At 45.3% G+C, this 16,561-nt stretch overlaps 1 protein-coding gene and 1 pseudogene across 3 annotated transcripts in view; both read right to left on the reverse strand.

Moving 5' to 3' along the window:
- Window positions 1–16,561, reverse strand: part of LOC144768106 (tyrosine-protein phosphatase non-receptor type 6-like) — an 848,841-nt gene that overhangs the window by 799,721 nt on the left and 32,559 nt on the right. The window lies entirely within an intron of this gene.
- Window positions 11,527–14,222, reverse strand: LOC144771042 (28S ribosomal RNA; annotated as a pseudogene).

Below are 16,561 nucleotides of genomic sequence, written 5' to 3' on the forward strand. Positions count from 1 at the left end.
CTCACACCCTCACACCCCCTCACCTTCACTCCCCCACACCCCCACACCCTCACACCCTCACTCACACCCCCTCACCCTTACACCCCCTCACCCTCACACACCCTCACCCTCACACCCACTCACCATCACACCCCTTCACCCTCACACACACTCACCCTCACTCACCCTCACCCACACACACACCTTCACCAGCATAGCATAACAAAACATAGCATAACAAAACACAGCATAGCATAACATAACAAAAAAGCATAGGATAGCAAAACATAGCATAGCATAACAAAACAAAGCATAGGATAGCAAAACAAAACATAGCATAACAAAACAAAACATAGCATAGCAAAACACAACATAGCATAGCATAACAAAACACAACAAAACATAGCATAGCATAACAATACATAGCATAACAAAACAAAGCATAGCATAACATAAAGCGTAGCAAAACAAAACATAGCATAGTATAACAAAACAGCACAGCATAACAAAACACAACAAAACAGCACAGCATAACAAAACACAACAAAACATAGCATAACATAACAAAACAGCATAACATAACAAAACGTAGCATAACATAACAAAACATAGCATAACATAACAAAACATAGCATAACATAACAAAACATAGCATAACAAAACATAGCAAAACACATCAAAGCGTAGCATAACAAAATACAACAAAACATAGCATATATAACAAACCATAGCATAGCAAAACATAGCATAGCATAACAAAACACAACATAGCATAACAAAACAAAGCGTAGCATAGCATAGCATAACAAACATAGCATAACAAACATAGCATAACAAAACATAGCATAGCAAAACAAAGCATAGCATAATAAAAGACAACAGAACATAGCATAGCATAACAAAACATAGCATAACAAAACATAGCAAAACACAACAAAACATAACATAGCAAAAAAAACATATAATAGCATAGCAATACATAGCATACCAAACACAACAAAACATAGCATAACAAAACATAGCATAGCAAAATAAAGCATAGCATAATAAAACACAACAAAACATAGCATAACAAAACATAGCATAGCATAGCAAAACAGCATAGCATAACAAATCAAAACATAGGAGAGCAAAACAAAACATAGCATAGCATACATCAACACTCCGCACCACCACAGCATCACTCAGGGGCACCACAACATCACTATGCACTACCACAGCGTCACTGAACGCCACAGCATCACTCGTTCCTCATCACATCACTCAGCGCCACCACAGCATCAATCTGTGCAACCATTCAACAACACCTGGTTCAAATATGTTCTCTCAATGTTTCAAGCTTTATTACAAATGTAACAAAAAGATGTTAATATTTCACGTCTGTTCTTGGATTTTCCTCACAAAATACACTGAACATAATCTTCACAAAAGATATTTACAAAACTTTAAGCTATTGCCATTATAAATTACAATAACTGTTATTTAAGTATTAATTATTGGAAAAAAATTAAAAGCCATTGTTATTTGTAATATCAATACATGTAAGTCATGTAAATACAACACATATTGCATTACAAATGCTATAGGTGTCACATTTGCGAACGTTATAACTATTGGCATTGTAAATGACAAAGCTATAAATTTAGCTGTTTTCAAAAACAAAACATAAATAAAAAATGTGTCTTTTACAATACCAATAGCTCAAACTTTCCTAATGCGGGACCTATTGCTTTGCAAATGCTTGTTTTGTATAGTCACTTTTCTTTGTTATTACATCTTTGCTGACCTCGTACACATCGGGAAGATTTTCAAAGTTTGTTGTACCAATGTCATTCTTGGCTGAGGAGGCCACAAACTAGATTGATTTTCTGAGGTCTACTGTTGTGTCTTCTTCTGCTACAGAGGGGGAACTAGGGCCTATATCGTGACCTGAATCATTGTTGCTTGTTGCATTGTTTGAAGCGGGTGCTGGTTTGTCAAATTCGGTGAGGAGGTTAATGATTTCTGGAAAAGACAGCACCTCCTTACGCCATCTTAACAGGGTTTTTATTCTCCAGGAACTACCCCATCAGGAATTGGGTTTCTTTGCTTTGCCATTTCTCACTATCACGCTCACCGCCATGACAGAACCGTGTTTGGCCTGTCTCTATAGACTTCTCTACGTAGAGTCTAGCACTACAAAGGCAGTTACCGGCTGGACCACTGGGAGGTACAGGCCACTACAGCTGAGAATGGCGGGACCGCTGGGAGGTAAAGGCCACTACAACTGAGAATAGGTTAAGAGAGTCATAGTTACTCCCGTGCTTCACTGAAGTTCTTCACTTTGACATTCAGAGAACTGGGCAGAAATCACATTGTTATAATCAAGGGGGGGGAAAGGATCACTTGTCCTGCTTAAACCTTGGGTTTCACAAGTAGAGGAACTGGTATCTCCCAATCAAATATAACTCTCATACACGTGTACTTAGGATGGTTCTTTCTTAGCGGTATATACTGGGTACCCGCTTTTTTACACGTGCGTGCGTAATCATTGAGTTATTTTTTGTATTGTGCACCCTCCACCAGGAGGTATTGCCTTTGGTTTAAGGCAGTAGTGATCGTGAATAGTAGGGGAGGGGTTGTGGTGACGGTGTAGTTAAAAAATCCGGACAGCCAGACTGAGAGAGTTTTAATAGGTCTGGATTCGGAAATGATTTAAAAATTAATGGTGCACTTTTTGAAATTGTTAGGGGTTCAAGTGCATTTCGTATCTAAAAAGAGGTCAACATGTTTCAGCCTTTGGTAGTCAGAGGATCTTAGGCTTTCGTCAGGACCAATAAGGGTGAATAAATAGTGATTAAAGCAAAAATTGTGAGAAGAGAAAAGGTAAATTAACCTGATCCTTCGTTATTCAAGGTTTCATTGTACCTGAGAAAAAAGACATACACAAACGACAACAAAAGGGAGATAGGGGATGGGAAAACACATAATATGTACAGTAGTGCCTTTCAATTATTAAGGAACTCATGAATAGCAATGCTTTAGCTCATACTCAATTCAGGCGTCAACTCTTCCTTTTTCATGCTTCGATAGTGGCAGGGACTAGGACTGTAATATGGTGCCCATAATTTTACCAAGGTACATTCTCTGTGCGTGGTTTATAGTGAGGACTATTGTTTGTGGTTGGTTCATAATATCATTCATGCTCCATTCACACCATGCTTTCTGTCGCATATCAATCGTGTGGTAATAGTCTTAAAATCACGTGCCCATGTGATGGTCAGATTGATGTCTATAAACCGGTTTTGCTTAGTGCGATGTGCACAATGACTAATAATGAGTTATCACTCGAGTGATTCTGAATTCATGCTCTAATGGTGGTCGCATTAGGTATGCGATGCTTCGTTGTGAAATGCGTCGCTCGTAAATGTAATTTCGCCCAAAGGCTTGTCGGCGTTTTTGCGTACCTTGTTTCAGATGAAGAATTACTTCATCGGGGAAGGAGGCGGCTCGAGAGAGGTTACTAAGGAAGTATTGAGAAAAGAATGTTACAAAGGGTCGTCAATACTTGCGGTTTGTCGGTCTCATGTCCCAGGCTCGGTGCGCCTCGTTATACCTGAGTGCCTTCTTGCTCGGTCTGCGCCGCATGTGCTGGCTCTGCCTCTCGTCCCCCGGAACTACAGTGAGATGCGGTTCCGGGTGGACTTTAACTCCAAGTGGATAGAAAAGGAAGAGTTACTTCCCGCTTTCTTAAGGAGTTATTAAGAATATGTAAAAAAGTGGCTTTAATTTATTATAATTGTTTATCACATTGATTGTGATCCAGTAATTATAAAAAACGGGTTTGAAATTTAATCGAGTGATTTCAAAGTCCTGTTTTGTTCTATAGTTGTATAGAACCAGCTGGTCGGGGGCAATGTCATCAGGATAATTCTAATCTGTCGTATTCATTGACTAATTAAAGATTGTGTTGATTTCTCTCATTCTGCGGAGGATTCCGCAGTGGGGCATGAGTGTGGCCGATGTTGGTTGAAACATCTGAATGGATACTTTTGGCAAGTGTCGACAGGCAATAGATATGTTGATTGGGACAAACAACTTTAGTGCTCACTTGGGGTACTCTTGGTGTGGTGGGGCTTATGTTATTTTTATATTTCATTTGTTGAGGGAAAGCCACGGAACGGAATCATTAAGGCCCTGGGTATCTGTTTTGAGCCTATGGACCCAACGTTGTTCCTTTTCAAAAAGTATTCTCGTTGCATTTCTGTCTACTATGTCTAGACTTTCTAAAATTACCCAGTGTAAGTCATTCACTGTGTGTTGCTTTTCCTTGTAATGTGACGACATCTTTGTCGTGGTTCTTTTGCAGTTCACATTACTCCTGTGTTCACACAGTCTTTGCTTCGCTTTTCGACAGCTCATCCCAATATATCGCATGTCGCAAGGACATGTGATCATATACACGACATGGCTAGTGTTACAGTTCGTGTGTTTCTTTAATTTCCATAGGAAATTTGGGAGTAATTGCAATTCTTTTGTAGGTTCTGTGGTTGCACACATTACACAGGACCCGCATGGGTAGTGGCCGGTGATTGGGGGGTTATTCCAAAGTCCTGGTTGTTGTTTTTTCTTCTTTGGGGGTGGTCGTGTGTGGACCAGGAGGTCTTTAATGTTACTGCTCCTTTTATTTGCGAATCTGGGTTTTGACCAGGTCAGGGTATTGGATGTTATAATCCTCCAATTTCGGTTAATGATTTTCTTTACCTGGTTTGTGATTGGGCTATATGTTGTAACGCAGGTGGTCCTTTCATCAATCTGTTTTGGGTGGCTTTCAAGGAGAGATTCTCTCGGTTGGTTTCTAGCTCGCTTGGCACAGGAATTGATAATTCTCTTGGGGTAGTCTCTGGCTGTGAGTTTGGCACAGAGATCATTTGCTTGCAGTTTATAATCCTTTATAGAGCTGCAATTTCTCCTCAGTCGCAGAAATTGACTGTATGGGAGATTCTCTCTCAGAGGGCGTGGGTGGAAACTGTTGAAGGACAACAAGCTATTTTTAGCAGTAGGTTTAAAATATGTTCTCGTTTTTAGAGTGTTTCCTTCAGCAAAAACAGTTATGTCTAGGAAATCCAGGCTTTGTGAATGAGATGTGTAGGTGAAGTTGAGACATTCATCTTGTGTGTTCAACCACCTATGGAATTCCATCAGAGACTCTGTGTCTCCTTCCCAAATTAGCAGTATATCGTCAATATACCTTTTCCAAAAGAGTATATGACGAAGATAGGGATTATGTGCATTTTGGACGTAAGTCTGTTCGAAGGTACTCACGTAAAGTCCCGCCACACTTGGAGCAAAGACACTGCCCATAGATGTCCCATGTTGCTGAAGATAGAGAGTGTCTTTATATTGAAAAAAGTTTTCCATCAAGGCCATCCTGCAGCACTCCAAAACAAAATGTCTTGGTGTTCGATGGTGCCATTCATTGTTGAACAGAATGGATTCAAGCGTCTCTAAAGTCTTCTGTTGTGGTAGGCTCGTGTAGAGGCTCTCCACGTCTAAACCTACTAAGAGCATACTGGTTGTTGAGTAGTCAAAATTCTCCAGTTTGTTGATCAAATCTCGTGTGTCCTTTAAGTAGGTCGGTGTGGTTTGCACCAGTGGTCTCAGGTATTGGTCTGCGAATTGCGACAATGGCTCTAGGATGGAATTTATTCCTGACACAATGGGCCTCCCAGGAGGGGGCATTTTGTTTTTGTGTGTCTTGGGTAGAGAATAGAAATAAGGCGTGACTGGATCTTTCGTTATCAGATAGTCCGCTTCTTTTTTGGACACCCAGTTGTTGCACTCTGCCTCTTCAGTCATTAAGGCTATTGTCCTTTGTAGACGTGGTGTTGGGTCAGTTGTGATGATTTGGTAGTATTTTCGATCTGCGAGTAGGGTCAAGCATTGGTGGTCATATCCTTCTGCTGATAGTAGGACTATGCCTCCGCCTTTGTCCGCAGGCTTAATGACTATGTCTTGATTGTTCTTCAATTCGTTTAAAGCGATATTTTCAGCTTTAGTTAGGTTCTGGAATGGTTTTGGGGGGTGTTGATTCAGTTCCTCAACCTCCTTCATGATTGCTTGTTCGAAGGTACTGATCTCGATGGGTACCTGCGAATTGAGTGGACAAAATGACGACTTGTTTCTTAGAGTTGTATCTCCTTCTTGGGGTTGTTGTTCTCCTTTGAAAAACGCTTTCAATTTTAGGGTGCGGCAGAAATTTGCAAGCTCGCACTTAGTTCTGAAGATGTCTGTTTTTGGTGTCGGCACATAGCCTAGTCCTTTGTTGAGAACACTGATTTGGTTCTCTGTCAATTCTTGTCCTGTTAGATTGACTATCAGACTGTCGGGCCTTGATTTGTGTTGGCTTTGGTGACACTCCGTGTTTGGACCTGTCGTGTCTGGTCGGACCAGGTTATTCCTTTCTGTCTGGACCTTCGGTTGTTCTGGCCATTCCCTAAAAAAGGACGGCCTTGTTGGTAGTTTTGAACACCCTGTGGGGGCATTTGGTGGTTCATGGGTATCGGAAAATAAGGGTTCGGCCACCCTTGGAACTGGGGGTTGAATGGGTGAAACGGTATCCCTTGTCCACTGTTGTGGTAGAAAGGGGGGCGCCATTGGTTGTTACGACCTCTTTGTTGTCCCCTTCTGTTCCTAAAGTTGCCTCGGCCTCGTGGTGTAGTATCATCCCCACTCTGGTTTGAGCTGTTGTCTGATGACATACTGTTGGTGTCAGAGTTGTCATTTGATTTGTAGTCTTTACTACTGTATGGGTGAATGCGTTCCAAGGAGAATCTTTTTAACTCTTTAGCAAGTTTCTGTAATTTTGTCTGGGTTAGGTATTCTTGGGTGTCTTTCATTTCTTTGTTTATCTCATCAAGGCGGGTTTTGTAGATAGTGATGTTGATTGTGTTGTTCATTTTCGTTTCCAGAATCTCGATCTTGATTGCAAGTTCATCCGTCAATCTAGTTGCGGTTTTGATTATAAGTACTAAATAGTCTCTGGTACATTTCCAGGATATGGAGGACCAATCCTTTCTGAACGCAAGATCTTACAAAAAAATGCGTGGTGCATTCGTCACCCAAAGGCCTTTGGGTGCAGCGTTGACTCGGAGGTATTCGGTCATGATTATGCCATGTACTGCCGTTCGTACTTGTTCCTTCTTGACCTCTGTTAATTCGTCCCATTCCGCTGTCGAAGAAAGAGTCTGGTTGAGGTCACCTTCCATGAGTAGAGGCGGTCTTGCCAGGATTTCATCGATCTCCTCAGTTGTGTAACTGAGACCAAAGCTTCCTGCCATTGTTGCAATTCTTGCTAGGCAGTTTGATGTCACAGGCTAGTGGTGCCTATGAGATGTGTCTCCCACAGCTGCACGCTGCTTGATGCGTATAATCAGGAGGGTTGGGAGGTAGAGAGAAGATCCTTTCAGTCTCCGGAGTTAACTCATTATAATCAAGGGGGGGGGAAGGATCACTTGTCCTGCTTAAACCTTGGGTTTCACAAGTAGAGGAACTGGTATCTCCCAATCAAATATAACTCTCATACACGTGTACTTAGGATGGTTCTTTCTTAGCGGTATATACTGGGTACCCGCTTTTTTACACGTGCGTGCGTAATCATTGAGTTATTTTTTGTATTGTGCACCCTCCACCAGGAGGTATTGCCTTTGGTTTAAGGCAGTAGTGATCGTGAATAGTAGGGGAGGGGTTGTGGTGACGGTGTAGTTAAAAAATCCGGACAGCCAGACTGAGAGAGTTTTAATAGGTCTGGATTCGGAAATGATTTAAAAATTAATGGTGCACTTTTTGAAATTGTTAGGGGTTCAAGTGCATTTCGTATCTAAAAAGAGGTCAACATGTTTCAGCCTTTGGTAGTCAGAGGATCTTAGGCTTTCGTCAGGACCAATAAGGGTGAATAAATAGTGATTAAAGCAAAAATTGTGAGAAGAGAAAAGGTAAATTAACCTGATCCTTCGTTATTCAAGGTTCAATCAAGACATAGTCATTAAGCCTGCGGACAAAGGCGGAGGCATAGTCCTACTATCAGCAGAAGGATATGACCACCAATGCTTGACCCTACTCGCAGATCGAAAATACTACCAAATCATCACAACTGACCCAACACCACGTCTACAAAGGACAATAGCCTTAATGACTGAAGAGGCAGAGTGCAACAACTGGGTGTCCAAAAAAGAAGCGGACTATCTGATAACGAAAGATCCAGTCACGCCTTATTTCTATTCTCTACCCAAGACACACAAAAACAAAATGCCCCCTCCTGGGAGGCCCATTGTGTCAGGAATAAATTCCATCCTAGAGCCATTGTCGCAATTCGCAGACCAATACCTGAGACCACTGGTGCAAACCACACCGACCTACTTAAAGGACACACGAGATTTGATCAACAAACTGGAGAATTTTGACTACTCAACAACCAGTATGCTCTTAGTAGGTTTAGACGTGGAGAGCCTCTACACGAGCCTACCACAACAGAAGACTTTAGAGACGCTTGAATCCATTCTGTTCAACAATGAATGGCACCATCGAACACCAAGACATTTTGTTTTGGAGTGCTGCAGGATGGCCTTGATGGAAAACTTTTTTCAATATAAAGACACTCTCTATCTTCAGCAACATGGGACATCTATGGGCAGTGTCTTTGCTCCAAGTGTGGCGGGACTTTACGTGAGTACCTTCGAACAGACTTACGTCCAAAATGCACATAATCCCTATCTTCGTCATATACTCTTTTGGAAAAGGTATATTGACGATATACTGCTAATTTGGGAAGGAGACACAGAGTCTCTGATGGAATTCCATAGGTGGTTGAACACACAAGATGAATGTCTCAACTTCACCTACACATCTCATTCACAAAGCCTGGATTTCCTAGACATAACTGTTTTTGCTGAAGGAAACACTCTAAAAACGAGAACATATTTTAAACCTACTGCTAAAAATAGCTTGTTGTCCTTCAACAGTTTCCACCCACGCCCTCTGAGAGAGAATCTCCCATACAGTCAATTTCTGCGACTGAGGAGAAATTGCAGCTCTATAAAGGATTATAAACTGCAAGCAAATGATCTCTGTGCCAAACTCACAGCCAGAGACTACCCCAAGAGAATTATCAATTCCTGTGCCAAGCGAGCTAGAAACCAACCGAGAGAATCTCTCCTTGAAAGCCACCCAAAACAGATTGATGAAAGGACCACCTGCGTTACAACATATAGCCCAATCACAAACCAGGTAAAGAAAATCATTAACCGAAATTGGAGGATTATAACATCCAATACCCTGACCTGGTCAAAACCCAGATTCGCAAATAAAAGGAGCAGTAACATTAAAGACCTCCTGGTCCACACACGACCACCCCCAAAGAAGAAAAAACAACAACCAGGACTTTGGAATAACCCCCCAATCACCGGCCACTACCCATGCGGGTCCTGTGTAATGTGTGCAACCACAGAACCTACAAAAGAATTGCAATTACTCCCAAATTTCCTATGGAAATTAAAGAAACACACGAACTGTAACACTAGCCATGTCGTGTATATGATCACATGTCCTTGCGACATGCGATATATTGGGATGAGCTGTCGAAAAGCGAAGCAAAGACTGTGTGAACACAGGAGTAATGTGAACTGCAAAAGAACCACGACAAAGATGTCGTCACATTACAAGGAAAAGCAACACACAGTGAATGACTTACACTGGGTAATTTTAGAAAGTCTAGACATAGTAGACAGAAATGCAACGAGAATACTTTTTGAAAAGGAACAACGTTGGGTCCATAGGCTCAAAACAGATACCCAGGGCCTTAATGATTCCGTTCCGTGGCTTTCCCTCAACAAATGAAATATAAAAATAACATAAGCCCCACCACACCAAGAGTACCCCAAGTGAGCACTAAAGTTGTTTGTCCCAATCAACATATCTATTGCCTGTCGACACTTGCCAAAAGTATCCATTCAGATGTTTCAACCAACATCGGCCACACTCATGCCCCACTGCGGAATCCTCCGTAGAATGAGAGAAATCAACACAATCTTTAATTAGTCAATGAATACGACAGATTAGAATTATCCTGATGACATTGCCCCCGACCAGCTGGTTCTATACAACTATAGAACAAAACAGGACTTTGAAATCACTCGATTAAATTTCAAACCCGTTTTTTATAATTACTGGATCACAATCAATGTGATAAACAATTAGAATAAATTAAAGCCACTTTTTTACATATTCTTAATAACTCCTTAAGAAAGCGGGAAGTAACTCTTCCTTTTCTATCCACTTGGAGTTAAAGTCCACCCGGAACCGCATCTCACTGTAGTTCCGGGGGACGAGAGGCAGAGCCAGCACATGCGGCGCAGACCGAGCAAGAAGGCACTCAGGTATAACGAGGCGCACCGAGCCTGGGACATGAGACCGACAAACCGCAAGTATTGACGACCCTTTGTAACATTCTTTTCTCAATACTTCCTTAGTAACCTCTCTCGAGCCGCCTCCTTCCCCGATGAAGTAATTCTTCATCTAAAACAAGGTACGCAAAAACGCCGACAAGCCTTTGGGCGAAATTACATTTACGAGCGACGCATTTCACAACGAAGCATCGCATACCTAATGCGACCACCATTAGTGCATGAATTCAGAATCACTCGAGTGATAACTCATTATTAGTCATTGTGCACATCGCACTAAGCAAAACCGGTTTATAGACATCAATCTGACCATCACATGGGCACGTGATTTTAAGACTATTACCACACGATTAATATGCAACAGAAAGCATGGTGTGAATGGAGCATGAATGATATTATGAACCAACCACAAACAATAGTCCTCACTATAAACCACGCACAGAGAATGTACATTGGTAAAATTATGGGCACCATATTACAGTCCTAGTCCCTGCCACTATCGAAGCATGAAAAAGGAAGAGTTGACGCCTGAATTGAGTATGAGCTAAAGCATTGCTATTCATGAGTTCCTTAATAATTGAAAGGCACTACTGTACATATTATGTGTTTTCCCATCCCCTATCTCCCTTTTGTTGTCGTTTGTGTATGTCTTTTTTCTCAGGTACAATGAAACCTTGAATAACGAAGGATCAGGTTAATTTACCTTTTCTCTTCTCACAATTTTTGCTTTAATCACTATTTAATTACCCTTATTGGTCCTGACGAAAGCCTAAGATCCTCTGACTACCAAAGGCTGAAACATGTTGACCTCTTTTTAGATACGAAATGCACTTGAACCCCTAACAATTTCAAAAAGTGCACCATTAATTTTTAAATCATTTCCGAATCCAGACCTATTAAAACTCTCTCAGTCTGGCTGTCCGGATTTTTTAACTACACCGTCACCACAACCCCTCCCCTACTATTCACGATCACTACTGCCTTAAACCAAAGGCAATACCTCCTGGTGGAGGGTGCACAATACAAAAAATAACTCAATGATTACGCACGCACGTGTAAAAAAGCGGGTACCCAGTATATACCGCTAAGAAAGAACCATCCTAAGTACACGTGTATGAGAGTTATATTTGATTGGGAGATACCAGTTCCTCTACTTGTGAAACCCAAGGTTTAAGCAGGACAAGTGATCCTTTCCCCCCCCTTGATTATAATGAGTTAACTCCGGAGACTGAAAGGATCTTCTCTCTACCTCCCTACCCTCCTGATTATAAGAAATCACATTGTGTCAACACCCACCTCGGGCCTTCGCAATGCATTGTTTTAACTAAACAGTCGGATTCCCCTGGTCCACACCAGTTCTAAGTCAGCTGCTAGGCACTGGCCGAGGCAGAACGCTGGCCCCGCACCCCCAGGGAGGGGGCACGGGTAGAGGCGGCCACCGTAGCTGGGGCGATCCAAAGGGAGGGCCCAGTTGGCGTTCAGAGTCGCCGTCGCCCTTGAGGGCAGCGCCTCGTCCAGCTGCAGCATGCGCACAGCACCGCATGTCGCCCCAGCCCGACCTACCCAGCCATTAGAGCCTAACCTTATTACGAAGTTACAGATCTGACTTGCCGACTTTCCTTACCAACATTGTTCCAATATGCCAGATGCTGTTCACCTTGGAGACCTGCTGCGGATATGGGCATGGCCCGCCGCGAGATTTACACCATCTCCCCCAGATTTGCAAGGACAAACGAGAGCTCACCGGATACCGCCGGAACTGCGACGCTTTCCAAAGATCAGGACCCTCTCTCGGGGCGAACCCCTTCCAGGGTGCTCTGTCCTTCACAAAAAAAAGAAAACTCTCTCCGGGACTCCAGCTGGCTTCTTTGGGATCGTTTGCGTTACCGCACAGGATGCAGCAAGGGTGCCTGTATCCACCACTCCGGGTTCGGGGATCTGAACTAGACTCCCTTTTGATCGGACAAGGGCAACGGAGGCCATCGCCAATCACTTCTGAATGGCGTTCGCCCATCGCTTAGGACCGACTGACCCATGTTCAACTGCTGTTCACATGGAACCCTTCTTCACTTTGGCCTTCAAGCGTTCTCGTTTAACTATTTGTTACTGCCACCAAGATCTGCACCTGCGTCTGCTCCACCCGGGCCCTCGCTGCAGGCTTCCGTGCTCACTGCAGCGGTCCTCCTACTCATCGCGGATTAGCCCTCGCGGCTCTCAGTCGCTCCAGCGCCATTCGTTTTCAGGGCTAGTTGATTTGGCAGGTGAATTGTTGCATACTCCTTAGCGGATTCCGTCTTCCATTATCACCGTCCTGCTGTCTATATCAATCAACACCTTTTCTGAGGTCTGATGAGCATCGGCATCGGGCACCTTAACCCGGCGTTCAGTACATCCCGCAGGGCCAGTTCTGCTTACCAAAATTGGCCCACTAGGCACTCGCATTCCATGCTCCACACCAGCGAGCCAGGCTTCTTACCCATTTAAAGTTTGAGAATAGGTTGACATCGTTTCGGCCCCAAGACTTCTAATCATTCACTTTACCAGATAAAACTGGGGGCTCCAAGTGCCAGCTATCCTGAGGGAAACTTCGGAGGGAACCAGCTACTAGATGGTTTGATTAGTCTTTCGCCCCTATTACCAGGTCGGACAATCGATTCGCACATCAGGACTGCTACGGACCTCCACCAGAATTTCCTCTGGTTTCGCCCTGCTCAGGCATAGTTCAACAACTTTTGGGTCCTATCACTCACGCTCCTGCTCCACCTCCCCGTCGAGTGGGCGAGACAGGCCTGTGGCGCACCCACCGCTGGATGTGCGGCTGGATGCCGCCTCAGCCGGCGCACACGCCGGCCCTCACCTTCATTGCACCACAGGGTTTCGCTCCGCCCTCCGACTCGCGTACGTGTTGGACTCCTTGGCCTGTATTTCAAGACGGGTCGGGTGGGACCTGGCATCGCCGCAAACCGCTGGCGCCCAGCAAGGGCATCCCCACCAGCGAGCCCAACACGGTCGGGCGCACTGAGCTCAGTCCACCCCAGTCGACAGCAGCGGGCCCTGTCCCCCCCTTCCCTGCCCCGCGCGCCCTAGGGGTGGCCGGGAGTGGGGACCCGGGGGAGGGCATCAAGGCGGTTGAATCTCCCTTGGCCCCGCTGACATGGCAAATCTTCTGCCAGGGGGGCTGTAACACCCTCTGCTGGTACGCAGGGGCACCTGCCACCCTGATGCCTTGCCAGCCGACCCGGAGCAAGTCATGGCGCACCACCACAGAGGAAATGCACCCTGCCGGGGCCCTGTAGGGACCGGCCCTGGCCCCGCAGAGGGGATCTGGACTCCCAGGGCACCGACCTTCCCGCCATGTTGAATCCTGCGAGCTGACTGCATGGACCCCACCCGTTTACCTCTCAACGGTTTCACGCCCTCATGAACTCTCTCTTTCAAAGTTCTTCTCAACTTTCCCTTATGGTACTTGTTGGCTATCGGTCTCGTGCCCATATTTATGCGCTTTGGGCTGCATTCCCAAGCAACGCAACTCCAAGAAGACATGATCCCGGAGTGCCAGGGGCCGCTACCAGCCTAACACCATCCGCGGGGTGAAACTCGATCAGAAGGACTTGGGCTCCCTGAGCGACGCCGAGGAGTCGATCTTCTGTACGTCACATTTCCGGCACCCATTGGCAGGTGTGTATTTAGCGCTGGGCTCTTCCCTCTTCACTCTCTGTTACTGGGGGAATCCTGGTTAGTTTATTTTCCTCCGCTTAGTATTATGCTTACATTCAGCAGGTCGCCACGTCTGATCGGAGGTCATAGTCAGAAAAAATGTCAAAGCATTGAGGTAGCCGCCAAGAATGCGTCCCAGTGGCGCGCGACCTCTTTCCCCGGATTGGATCTGGAGGGGGTTTGCCCTCCCCGGGAAGCCGGACGAGGAAGTGGGTGCCCAAGGCATGTGCACGCGAGCAGCCAGTGGGACACCACAGATAGCAACACCGGTTCTCACATCTGTCATTAATGCTGCAATTCAGGTCGGTCGCCCAGACTCTTAGGCCTTGTCGATCATTGTCTTGATATTTAAAAAGGGAGACCGGGACAGTACCCTTTGCTACAGGCCCATTTCTCTTCTGGACTCTGTGGTAAAGGTGGTGGGTCGCATTGTTCTGGGTAGACTTGAATCTAGGGCCAATGAAAATAACTTTTTAAGTGACATTCAATGTGGCTTCCGCCCAGGCTGTTCCACCGTGGAACAATGTTTAAATCTGTACATGGTTCTGACTAAGCATACTGTGGCGCGTTCCAGCACCATATACCTAGCCATTCTGGACCTATCCCAAGCGTTTGATTGTGTCAATAGATCTCAGCTATGGCAGTTGATGTATACCATTGGCATTGAAAGTAACATTATCTTATTTCACAAGGACCTTCGTCGAGACTCAAGGGCGGCTGTTCGCTATATAAAAGACATGAAAGTGACCCGGCTAATAAACATTAAGAGAGGGGTACGCCAGGGGTGCATACTAGAACCCTTCCTTTTTAACTTGTATATTAACTCTCTAGAGAAGGCCCTTTTGGCCACAAAAGCCGATTGTCCCCAGGTAGGCAAGCGCAGTCTGCCAGTCCTACTATATGTGGACGACGCGGTCCTCATGGCGAGGACAGCAAGGGGCCTACAACTTTTATGGAGTTCCTTTCCTCACTTTATGGAGGACCTGGACCTGACGATTAATCACTCAAAATTGTATATTATGCAGGTGGGACCTCGTTCACCAAAGCAGTTTACCTTCAAACTAGGATCACCACCAATACCCAAGACTAACGTCTTTTCCTATTTGGGGCTTTTGTTTGATGACTCCTTGAGCTGGTCCCTCTTGCTTACTCAGAAGAAAGTGGAAATATTGAAATCTTCTGCAGCTGTTTAGGTCGAGGACAGTAGGCTGCGCTTGCGCAGTTCGGTCCGAAGATTTAATGTTTTTCTTAGAATAGGGCTTGACCTGCCCCTCTTCTCCATTGGCTGGCCTCGTAAATGCTGGCCAGCCATTGGAGGAGAGGGGCGTCACTCAGTTCAAGCCCCGTCTTTTTCGGATTTGGGGGTGTGTTTTTTGCAGTTTTTAACTCTGTGACGTCGTTTGTCACTCAACTGCAAAACGACACCCCCGAATCCAAAAATGGCAGCGCTTTTCTAATGCCATTTTGCCCCGACCGCCGCCACAAGAAGTCGCCGAGTCCTCGCCCCAGCCGGTGAGTGCTTGCTTTTCTGCCATCCCTGTTCCTCGTTCCGCTCGCTGCTCGGCCCCCCCATCCCCCTGTTTCTCGCCCGCTCCCTATTTACATTAGGATATCTGTAGCGCGAACTGAGCCTGTAGCAGTCATAAGTGATACACATTACAGAGCACAACAACTTTTTTTATTTTAAAACTATCGTATATTTAACGCAAACTTTCCAATGTCTTTCTCTTGGCAATGTCGGAGGCTACACTTTATTTTCCAGTTACTAATTTGCAGTTGTATCTTGTTTGATACCCTGGAAACATATCTTGCTCTGTTGTAAAGTGCTCTAAAGCCCATGAGCCAAGTCCACGCTATAGAAAACTGCGACTAAACAAATAAAATAAATAGCAGAGCATCGCAGCGCCTTGTTGTTATGTTGAGGCGCCTGAATGTGAGGCGGAGCCAGACATTCAACAATGGCCTGGGTGTGGGGGTTTTGCAATCAGCCCCTCTCCACGAGGAGGATAAGGGGACATTGTCCTGATGGTGACAGAGGCGGGCCCTCACCCCAGGGGTGGAGGGGAGAAACGACTCTAGCTCCAGAGATGTCCCCTCCCTGTGGGGTGTGAAGAGCCCCCTTACTGGTTCAGAGGGCTCTGCGTGCTCCCCTCCGACGAGCAGCTGTGAGCGGCAGGCTAGGTGAAGGGGCCCGCACCCCAGGAGCCAGGGAGATCAGTGAACTTCCACCCCTTCTGGACGCCCCCCCCCCAAAACTTCCCTTATCACACAAGTGACCAAAAGGGAAGCACACGCAGCCTGTATTCCCGGTTAAAACTCTTCTGCAAAGAGATGCAGCCAAGAGACCCGACCCCCGCGAAGGCATCCAAGCAGAGGGGGGGCCTGAATGGAATTCTGTTCACTCTGGCAACATCCAGCCGGGTCCA

This window comes from Lissotriton helveticus, chromosome 7 (genome assembly GCF_964261635.1).
Source record: "Lissotriton helveticus chromosome 7, aLisHel1.1, whole genome shotgun sequence".
NCBI lineage: Eukaryota > Metazoa > Chordata > Amphibia > Caudata > Salamandridae > Lissotriton > Lissotriton helveticus.